Source organism: Vicugna pacos, chromosome 25 (genome assembly GCF_048564905.1).
Source record: "Vicugna pacos chromosome 25, VicPac4, whole genome shotgun sequence".
In the NCBI taxonomy this organism is placed as follows: Eukaryota; Metazoa; Chordata; class Mammalia; order Artiodactyla; family Camelidae; genus Vicugna; species Vicugna pacos.
The window spans coordinates 8732278-8744152 of NC_133011.1; positions in this window are offsets into that span (position 1 = coordinate 8732278).

Here is an 11875-nt window from a genome sequence, read left to right on the forward strand (position 1 = left end):
TTCAGAAGGCCCCTGAGGAGACAGTGCAGTGGCCAGCAGGGGCAGGTGGGTTGATGAAGGTCTGCTTACTTAGGAAGGTTCCCGGGAAGGGCTTGGTCTGGAAACTTCCCTTTAATCTGGCAGAATTTGGAACAAATGTTTGGCTGAAACCATATACTATCAAATTAATAGAACAATTGTAGGATAGAGAACAGTAAGTCAGAAAACAAAAATGCTGGCATACAGCTTATAAAGTCTACTTTATGGAAGAAGTACGATGCTGAAGAAGCACACATTGCACCCGGTGGAATAATCATCCCCACGCCACCCTGCCCAAGCCTGATCTATCTTGCACATATTTAACTTTAAAAAAAAAGAGGAGGAGGAGGAGAAGAAGAAGTAAATTATGTGGACAAATAATGCCCAGGGCTCTCCTGTGGTCAGCGGTAAGCCCTGATGCTCAGCAGATAACATCACTAGTAATGAGGTAACAGTGAACGGCCAGGAGACGCACTGGGTTTTGGTAAACAGCCTTTTATGAGTACAAAAAACTCTGTTGACTGGCCCCACCCTAAATCATTGCCTCTGTAAGGGGGAGCCCTCCAGAACAAAACAATAACCGTGAACTAGATGACATTCTAGTACACACAACAATCCCCTTTCCTGGAATCGGTACAAATTCAGAGCTGGGAATCATAATTAAGTGCTTTCTTTTGCTCTAGAAAATGGAGTTCATTAATTGACTTAGCCTTGACTGCTCTGGGAATGTTGTTCCCTTGGACCAAAGCACAACTTCAGGAGCGATTTTAGTGGAATGATGAGATTGGTGGAGACCTGCAGGTAGCAAACCAGATTAGCCAAATCAATCCTGCTGATCGCTGGGTTATCAGATAAGGCAGCCAGGTGAACCCTGATGACTGGCTCTCAGAATGGTTTGAACAGGCGTCCAGGATAGTTAGCTCCTGATTAACAGAGGGAAGAGGAAGAGGAAATTTGAGACTCCAGCAGAATTTATCTTCTCAAATTGGGAGCAAGTGAGAAGCCAATAAAAGGGAAAGAAAGAAGAGAGAAAATGTAGTCAGTAGAAAAACAGCTTTTGTGTTTTTCTGAGAAAAACAAGATAGCAGGGAGAAATGCTTGCTGGTTTCCATGGTTTACCTATTCTAAATTATTCCAAAGCAACATTTTAGATCAGTTGTTCTCAAACAGCCAATTTAAGGACCCATGAAGGTTAGTCACCAGGGACAGCTTTAAATATCTCGATTCCCAGGCCCACCTATAAAGAAAGTCTAGTATATGAGCAGGGTTCTTAATGCATTAGAGGAAAATGATTAAATTGGTCTTTAAGGAAACGATCTGGCGGTAGAGGCGCTGGCCTGGAGCAGTTCTTCCCAAATTTAATCTGCAGGCAAAGTACCTGGGGATCTTGTTAAAATGCAGATTCTTATTCGGTAGGTCTGGCTGTACTTCTAACCAGTCCCCAGATGAGGCCAAAGCTGCTGGTCCTCCAACCACACTTTGAAAAGCTAAGTCCTGGAGGCCAGCTGCCGCTGGAGTTGGGGTACTCAAAGGCTCTCAGCAGCACCCACAGGCTGCTGAAATCAAATCGACTTCTTTTCCTGGAGGAAAATTCCAGCTTCAACCTAAATGAGATTGTGGGGTATAACAGAAAGAGCCCCTTCTGAAGTCAGGAATCCCAGCTCAGCTCGGGGCTGTGGAAAAGTCAGCGCTTGAGAAAATTACTTTCCTCCTGAGCCTCTGTGACCACACAGGTAAAATGACAGGACTGAATTATGTTGTCTCTAGAATACTTTCTCATTCCATGATCCCAAATCCTTTAACCCCAGAGCATAGAATAGGGTCAAACCAACTTAGGTGGCCTTTTCTAACTCTGCAGGTTATTAGTCACTGTATTTTAAAGAATCAACATGAGTATCATACATCCTTTTGGTGTGTGTGCTGTAAAACATGCATGTCCTTCCTATACATCAATTGTATACATTACTATTTAGACATGTAGTTACACCCTAAGGGGGGGAAATACAATTGTATGTGGGGGGTTGATAAAAGAAAATGCTATTGTATACAGACTGAAAAACATTATACTTTATTTTTAAAATATTGTAAGGGCTGGCATAAACAAGTCATAGCTTACAGATGTGTATAAAAGCTGCACGAATCGTGCACATTTAGTATTTGGAGGGGGGAAAAAAAACCTTGGTTTTAAAAATTGTTTGGACTGTATGTTCTTTTCCTTTTTAGCAGGATGGGGAGCCAAAGGAATTGAATTACAGGGTAGAATATAAAATACCTCCTTCAAGGAAATAAATGTGTAATAGGAACTATCTAGCCAGTTCTCTCAGGCATGGGAATCCCCTGGGGCTCATGTAAATGTGTATAAGTATGTCCTCAGTGTCACTCCAGATGTTTCTGCAGGGAAAGAATCCTTCCCCCTTTGACACTGTGCATGCAACCTCCATGATCAGACTTGCCCCAAGCCAAGCAGCATCCTGAAGGGGGACCCTGGGTGAGGCTGGGGATCCACAGGCCCTTCCCACTTGTCTCTCTCTACACCTAGAAGGTCATGTTTGTTGCTAAGTATCCTCCTAGGCTTGGAGGGGAGATGAGAGCCTGTAAGTATTAGCAGAGCATAAGGAAGACCCAGAAGCAAAGTTAGCCAGGCAGAGAGGTCAGGCTAGGACAACTTTAAATGGTAATTAAGTCTCTCCACACTTATCTCTGGAGATTGTCCTTGGACTCTAGCTAAGTAGGGCCTTCTTGGCTATGTGGGGGGTCTGCTTGCAGTTTTGATTCTGCCCCTTAGGGCAACCTGAGCTGCACATTTTTGCTGTAGCCGCAGGCTGCCAAGGCCGTAAAAAGGCAGATCCTGGCTTCTACAGTTGCCCCCCACGCCTGCTTTACACAGTGACAGGGCCAGGAAGAATCCAGGGCTTCCACTTCCTCTAGTATGTTCTGTCTCATTTCTCATCCCATGTTCCAAGGGAAAAATGAAGTACTCCTGTAGAATGCCCGCCTGACACCCAAGGCCCATTCCACAAAGGGAATGCTGCCCTGTGGGATCAGTGGTATTCCCCACACTCTGCAACAAGACCTTCCCTGGGCAAGCTTCTCACACCTCTTGTCTCCCACCCTCACCCACCTTCTTTGTTCCCACCTCCCCACTCTAAGCAGAAAATCATATACCAGCAGCCACAACTAAGAGGAAGTAAGTAGTGGCAATATGCTGAGGCATTCCAAAACAGAATCCTGCCATTGCATATGGTGCTCAAAACCATAAAAGCGACAAAGGAGACAGTGACTACTATTCAGAACCAAAGACAGTGATTATGGTGCCAACACATATAAGATAACTTACATAAAGAACCAAGCACTAGATCTAGACATCCTGTGGTAGAGACTCCTGGTCAGCCCCCAGTACCCATTCTCCCTTTCTTCTTTAGCAACAGAAGCCTGAATTTTAGCTGGGCATGTAGCCACTCAGAGTAAAGACTACATTTCCCAGCCTCCCTTGCAGCTGGTTCTGGCTAGGTGACTAGGTTCTGGTTTCTGTGGAGCCTCCTTAAAGAAAGGGGGCATGCCTTCCTCGGCGCTAGCTGGAATGCAGCCATCTTGGACTGTAAGGTGGAAGTTGGTAGAACAACAAGATAGGGGGAGCCCAGGGACCTAATAATCAAGGAGACAGCCACCATATTGATTCTGGTTTGCCTATGTTTATGTAAGAGTTAAAATAACTTCTCTGTGGTTTCAACCCATGTTATTTTGGGTTTTCTGATACTCACAGCTCAATTGTATTCTGAAACAATTTCCTTCCACTGAAGACCTTATGGGATGGCAATGACACCCCAAAATTAATTGCATTGTTGTTTCATTAAAGAGTAACATCCAAAATAACAACTTTGAAGCCTAAAAAATCTAATCATCATAGATCTACTCCATGTTTTCTCTAACTGCAATAAAATAAAACCACAGAGTACCCAAAAGTGTAACGCACAGTACAGTATTCCTATTTTGTAGTATCAATGGTAAAAATAAAAGTCTTGATAAAAGCCTTACTGTCAAATTAGACGACTTTTTCTCTAGAAATACTTGTTGCAGTGACTTAATTTTTACACTCTTGACCACCAGATACTAGACACTGGGTCAAATTTCTTCCCCTTGGTTTTCTTTCCAACTCCTTGGAGGAGTGAGAGGAATGATTTTGTGCTGACAATGTCAGTTTATGTTAACGGGTAAGAAAGAATCATAACTACTTACAGCACTGATGTGCACTCATGTCATTTATCCCTCAGAATATTCTTAATTTGCAGATTCAGAAACTGAGGTTCCAACCAGTGGCATGACTTGTCCAGGATAATAAACTATTAACTAGGGACCTTGGATCCAGGCTTTCTGATTCATATTATATCATAACTGCCTATTTACTTGTCTGTCTCACCTTATACATTGTTGTATCCCCAGCATCTACTGTAGGGCCGACTATACTAAACATCCTCAATAAATACATGTTAAGTGAATTAACAGGTCTAAAATCCCACTTTGACATTGCTCCCTTACTCTGCAAGGGTTCTACAAGCCAATGTTCTTAATCTATTTCAGATCACTCCCAGGCCATATGGCCTGTCAGGAGAATGTGGTCAAGGATGAGACAGAGGGGAGCAGGACTGGTGAACACACCCATATGACACACTCGTGTTCTCCTCCACGCTCTCCTGGGCCTGGGCGGGCCCACCACGTAGGGCATTTGGACGTGTGCCTCACAGCCTGGGAGACAACTTGCACTTTGTGTACTTTTCCAGGGAAAGGAAAAGGCAACCATGGTTTAACATGTTAAAAACACTGCTGCCTGGTGTCTTGACATCATAGCATCCACCCACTCTGATTCCTGGAGGCAGGCCCACTTGCCAGTCATGGGCTGGGGAGGGTGTCGAGGGAGATGATGTGGGAAGAGGGGTTAAGCACTGTAAAATGGAGTATGTGGCTAAGACATGCAGTGTGAGCAGCCATGGTGACACAATGCATGGGGTAAGAGTAGAATGGGACCTCTCAGCTTCTTATGCTGGTTTGTCTCCAGAGCCATGGAAACTTGCTGTGTTTTACACTTAGAGGCAGAGATAAAAGAGCTCATCACTTCTGGTAAGACCTGGATACTCTGAAGCAAACTGGACCTGAGCTGGTACTGTTCCAAGTTCTCCCAGGGAATAATGATGGGGCCACTCTAGCTGTCTGCCACTTCTTTTACCCCTCCTTCCAGCAAGGGTGCCAGAGGAAGAAGGGTGTTTTTCTTTCTGTGACTCCTTACAGAGTCAGGAGGTGAAAACAGGCTTGAGTGAGCTATGGTCACCAATCATAAGGAATCTACAGCTAAATTATCACCTGGCATGATGGAAATAACATTATTGTAAAATGTTGTCATGATATTAAGTTCTTCCAGTTGGAAAGCTAAAAGTTAAGGCTGTGCTGGCATTCATTTTCCAATAAATGAGCTGGCTCAAACACTGACTTTCTCTCCTTGACTTGTAAAAATGACCTAAAAATGTAAGAGAGAGTTCAATAAATGTTTTAAAGATTGCTATTAAGTACGAATACTTTAACAATTTAACAAAATCAGAGGAAACCAACCTTAAAATCCCACCTTCCTTGCCCTTGCCCCCACCCCAAGTCAGGATGAAAGTTCAGGGTCTCAAACAATAACACAATTGTCTAGTACCTGGTACATAGTAGACACTCAAAAATATTTGGTGACAAGGAATTCCAAGTGCCTTATGAGTTGGCACCTCTCAGACTTTTTAGAGTGTTTGCTGACTTGAATTAGATTCAAGAATAGTGTATTAATCTTCTGGGAAATATTCACAAGCAAACAGCTACAGGGATATGCATTTTCCTCTGTTAAACCTTGTGTCTGCACTCAAATACTGGCCTTGGCATTTCCTAAGTAAGCGCTGGCCGCTTTGAATGTTCCTATGTCAAACCATCTGCACTGGAAAGCAAAATCCTGTTAGGAAATATGATCACAGGTTGTAAAGAGATTATCATGTTCCTGACCATTATACATTTTATATTTTGAAAATCCCCATAAGAAAAGGTCATATTAAAATAGCAACTTTGTCAAAATGGAGCTGAGTACTTTTGGTACAATTTATGACTAGGGCAATATGAAAATTCATGTTTGTGTGTGTGTTTTCAATGGCTTCCCTGCACTGGCTCACTAAAATGAAAACTTTTTTTCTGACTCTTAAAATAGACGACGAGAGGCTTCTAGCTCGAGGCTTCCCCGATTTTTGAGGGCTCGACACTGACTGCGGGGCAAAGTGCCTTCCGCGTTCTCGCTGTTCTACAACCAGAAAATCTCCGTGGGAAGCAAAAGGTCCAGTGGAGGGCGGCTCCTTGCCTGGCTGAGGACAGAAGTTCAGTCAAGGTTTTAGAGAGAAATTGCAAAGTGAAAGCTTAAGGGAGATTGATTTGGTGTAAGAAAACTAGAAAGTGCGAGTTTCATTCGGAATTTTAGATACTCTGTGAGAGGGAAACAGATTTTGTACTACTAAGCGAAAGGTTAAGGGGATTTGACCCAATCTTAAGGTGACAAATCCGCATGTTGAGGATAGGACGTTAACGACCGGTACATACGACCTCGGGAAGCTGGTCAGTTCGGGGTGGAAGGACCCAAAGTGCGAGCCAGCGCGCACAGAGTGGGTGAGCAAGCGTGCGTGTCAGTTTCAGCTGTCCTAAGGTCCTCCTATGCAGCTGAGGGAACTCCAAGGGCACAGAGGCTTGGAGCACGGGTCCAAACACGTTCCTGACCGCCGACTGTAACACTCTCACACCCCAGGCGCCACGCACGCTAACCCAGTACAGGGAAGGCAGGTAAGGTGTGGGCAGTGTATGTCAAGGTGTGTGTGGAAGTATATGGAGCAGATACACAGGATTTCCAGGATGTGATGAAACTAGGAAAAGAATAACATCAATCTTGGTGAGGAAGGAGTGGAGGGTCCCCAAAGGTCAGGAACTTTCAAATGGGGTGCGTTGCTCCTGTTCGGTCCTTAGCAGGGACATTTATTGAAGTCAGGTCAAATTTAGAATTAGATTATAATAATACCCCCCCAATTGACCATGAAAGGGGCAGGCATCCGTACTGCTTTCTCTCCCTTGTTCTTCTGCATACATTCCTACCCGACTCCTTGAAAAGAGGGTCGCGCCTAATTCACCTGGGGGTCCTCAGCACGTCTGCAAGGACTTGGGAGGTGCCTTGGAAAAGTCAGATAAATGAGAGTGAGGGAATGAATGAATGAGCGAATGAATGAATTAGCTGCCCTAGGCTAGACTTTTACCGGGATATTCTCCCTTGAGAAGGGGGAAAAAAGGGAGGAGGGAGAAAAGGGAAGAAATGAGGAAGGAAGAGAGACAGGAAGACAAACAGCGCACACCGGCGATTGCCCCCAAAAGTCACTTGAATCTAGGTCAGTAGTTCGCTTTCTTTAGCGTGCATCAGAATCACCTGGAGAGCTTGTTCAAACACAGATCGCCGGGTCCCAATACTAGAGAATCTGACTTAGTAGGTGAGGCCAGAGAAGCTGCATTTCTAACAAGTTCCAGACGCTACTGATGCTACTGGACCACACCTTATGACAGTAACTCTGGACTGATCTTAGAGTCTTAGAGAAACGACCCCTGCAGCTAGAAATGGAAACTCCAGGGCAATCCAAGGCCCAGCATTTAAAAAACAGACCTCAGAGAACAGGGAGCAGAGCAGCTCAGCTCCGGCCAGCTCACTGCCGCGTAGGAAAGGGAGCTCATTGGAAATCAAGATTTTCGTTAGAATTTTCCCAATGGGTAAGCGTTCGCAAGTAAATTCTTTTTAAGTGAAAACCTAATAAAATTAGGTTTGCAGGCTCTGTCCCAGTCTTTTCCGAGGACAGTCTTTCGGAGCGCAAGGGCTAGGCAGTCCCACGCAAAGGGACACCATCCACAGGGCTCTCCCTCCTGGGAGGCGCTTGGGCCTTGTCCCTGGCTGCGGTTATCTTCTGTAAACCGGTCTTCCTGGTCATGGATACCAATGGGCCCCGTTAGAAAATCACTTTGATATGGAAGCTGTCCTTCGACGCGGGAACGTAGGGATTGACCTGGCTCGCTCTCTGGCGGGGCAAACCGCAGTAGATCCGCTTCCCTAGCGGCACTGAAAGTGCAAGAGCGTCGTGGCCCCGCGCACTCTGGGAGCCCGCGTTCGCGACCAGCACGTGCCGAAGCCAGACGGTCGCTGCTGCCCGCTCCCTCCCCGAGACTTCTCGGGACTCTTGGCGGCGTGAAGGCGCGGGGCCGCTCTTGGGCTCTCGAGGGGGCTGACGGATCGCTGGGCGGCCTCGAGCTGGCCTTGCTGCGGCTGCGCTGCAGGCGACTTCCCCCGGGAAAGCCAAACTCCGACGGGACCCGGCTCACCCGAGGGTCTGCCCCCAGGCGTGACCACCCTGGCTTTGGCCACACAGCTAACCCTCCGACCCGCTCTTCAGCCTCCACAGGTAGCTCCCCTTTCCCGGCGACTCGGTGCCCTGCAAGCTGGTGGCTGAAAGGGCGCCCGCCGAGGCCTCTGGCGGAATGAAACGGAGCGGGGGCGCACGCACCAGGAGGGCGCCATTGGGCCCAACACGCCCCTCTCCCCCTGCCGCCGCCCCGGGGGAAGAGCCAAAGGGGCTAGGCCGGCCTCGGGGGCTTCCCGCCCGGCCCAGTTCTGGAGGTGGAGGCCCGGGGATTGGACGGCTGGAGGCGGCGGGTGGTCCTCTGACTCCCAGGCCAGGAGAGGCTCCCGCGCAATTCGCGCGCCTCGAGACGCGCGTCTTCCGGCTCAGGCTCAAGGACGGCGCAACCCGTCCAGGGATCCAGTCTCGATAGGGCTTCAAATGCTGGGTGAGATGAGGGGCAAGTGTGGGGAGTGGGAGAGCCTTTCCAAATGCAGTCTCCTGAGAAACCTCTTGCCTCTCCCGCAGAGACCATTCAAGAGGCTTTAGAATCTGCCAGAATCTGAGCTGATCAGCTCCGGATCGCCGCGAACTCCCTGGGCTGGGGTCATAACTAGTGTCTTTCCCCAGCCCTGAGGAAGTCAGGGCCACCCTCGGCGGCGGCGTGAGTCCGAAAATCTGTCTTAGAAAAACCTCCCAGGAAAGGAGTCGCGAGGAGGTCACCGAGCGGGACTCTCACAAAGGCCCCAGCGGTGGGGATAGAGCGGCTTACTGGCAGTGACAAGCCAGGTCCTCTCCTCAGCACCCCTGCCGCGCACTTGACTCTACCACTGCAGCCAAGGGGCCCGGGTCGAGGTGAAAGGGAACCAGCGGCCGGCAGGGTCGCTGGCAGCCAGGCATTCACACCCAGGAGTCTGAGTGACCTCCCCTGGCGCCCGCGCCACGTAGTGCTCGGCCCGTGCCTCCAGGGGGCGCTGAGGCTCTTCCCGCGAGCGGCCGAGGTCCCGCCTGCGGCTGCGCTTTCCCACCCCATCCTTTTGTAGAGCTCCGTCTCGAACCTACTTTTTTAAAGGTAAAATTCTTAGTGTTTTGGACTCTGGCTCCGCACCCTCAGTTCTAAGCCCAGTGCCCGAGATCCTTCTCTAGGTTTCCGCGGGCCTCCTCACTACTCCGGGACTGGAGAAGAGAAGAACTACCTCCGGGCTCCAGCGAGAAGCGGCAAACAGTGCGGGAAGTTCAAATGCAAAAGGTCCCCGCCCTGAAGAGGCACGGGAAGTCTGGGGAGAAGGGAGGCGAGTCCTCAGTCCTCAGAGGTAATGGCAGCTGAGATTCCTGAAAAAAGATGGGGTTTCCATAATGTGTATTCTAAAGGGCGAAAGTTTTTACGATGTCCTCAGCGTGTGGGTCAGAGTGGGAGAGGCTCGGAGTCAACCCCAGGGAAGCGTGTGTCTGACACCTGTTCGCCGTTTAACTGGCCGAGCCACCTGGGTGGGCCGGTGGGGGTGGGGAGGGATCTACTCTGCGGGCCCCTTCCTCCTCCCACTCCGCTGTCCTTTCCCCGCCTGCGTCCAGTCCTCTAGGGGCAGTTTGGGTTTGGGCAGCAACTGGTCGCGCTCCCTCCGTCAGTCTGCTAGCTCTTTCCCTGGAAGCTTCCTTAGCGTCGAAAGCCCAGAGCCGGGAGGACAGCAGATGACCAGTCGGCAGAAACGTCGGAGTGAACCCGCAGCGCAGCTCCTGCTGGGCGCAGGGGGAGTGGGAGGGCTGCGTAGAGACTCAGCTCCTGGAGCGCAGCTGGGCGGCTGTAGGCTCTGGGACTTCCAGCTCCGCACACCAGGACCCCACAACTCCCCGCGGGCTCAGTGGCCTATGCTCCTTGCCGGGCGTTGTCACCCGAGAGTCGGGCCGAGGAGGCTGCTCCTGGGTGGGCCCTCACAGAGCGTGCGCTCTAGACGCCGGCGGGGGCAGGGGGGCTTGCCGGGGCAGAGCGTGGAGAAACTCAAGGATCCCGTCGCGGAGGTGGCCCGAGAGAGTCCTGCGAGTCGTGCGGCGCCGCGTTCAGCCTCCAGCTCGCTCTCCGCGTGGGGCGCGCACCTGCCGGTTGCGGTGGCGCGGCCTGGAGGCTGGCGAGGCATTGCCCCGCCACGAGGCTTCCCCCCAAACCGGGAGCTCGCCGACCCTTCCCTACCTTTCAAACGGCTGCCGCGCTCGGGCCGGCGTGGCCCAGACTCCATTGTGGAAGTTCAGAAGCTGGGGTGGGCGAGATAAATAGGTTTACGGAAAAACCCGGGCTCAGGAGGTTTGCGGAAAGAGGGCGCAGCTTGTGGATGGTTGGAAATTTTGTTTATCCCGGGGGAAAAGCAGGCGGTTCTGCGCAACACACACACACACACACACACACACACACACACACACACTATGAAGGTGTGAAGCCCATCGCCGGGGAGTTACCTCCACTTACAGAAGAGGAAATATGAAGCGTAGGAACACTCTTCAGGTCACCACCCCGGTAGTTGTGTCCTGAGGTCTGAAAGAAGAGAAAGTTTTCTCCAAATCTTCCAAATTGAGAAAAGCTGCAGAAGGAATGAGGCGGTTGGAGAGAGGGGACCGCAGGCATCCCCGTAGCTGGGGTTCACGGCTGAGCGCTAAAATGAAAGCACCCCTATAGAATCCACTAGGGAAATTTTTTTTAAGTCCTGAACTTAGGCATTTTGCTACTTCCACACTGTTTTATCAAATCTATTTTGAAGCCGTTAAATACTGAAGGGTATGAAACACTTGGGTCTCCGTTCCAAGCTCACTTTTTAACCTTAGTAAATTTGAAATTGGAAAGAAAGAAAGAAAAAAAGAAAGAAAGATCTGCTATCTCTGAATTATGTTTTGCCAAAGGTACAAAAAATTCTATCCACCTCTGCATAAGTAAAATGGGAAGGAATTTTATCTTAATAAAATAATGTCCCGTAGCTTCTACCTGGCTCCTCAATCACTGTTTGACCTTTTGACAGCTTTTAGTCTTCTGCTTATACTCGTCCACTGCCCCTCACGATTGAGATTATTTTAATTGTCCTTTGGGGCAGCAAATCAAAAACCATATTTTAGCGGAACACCTTTGAATTGTGCAGCCTCTTGGCTTGAAGATCTATGCCCCTCGAAGCACAGGCTTGCAGGGGGCTAATGGGAATCGCCTCTGGCGAACTCGTCTGGGACGAAGAGCGTTTTGCTCAGTGTTGCTCACGCAGATTATCTGGAAAGAAGCTGTTTAAAACGAGAGTATGTCATCCTCTGTCACTCGGTCACCCTACTTCTAGAGTAGCTGAACTGCGTTCTGCAATTACACTCACACAGGACCAAACCTTTAGAGGAACCTGAAAAATGTATCACTACAGATTACAATCGTAATCACTAATTCGATTACGCTTCCTGGTGACTGA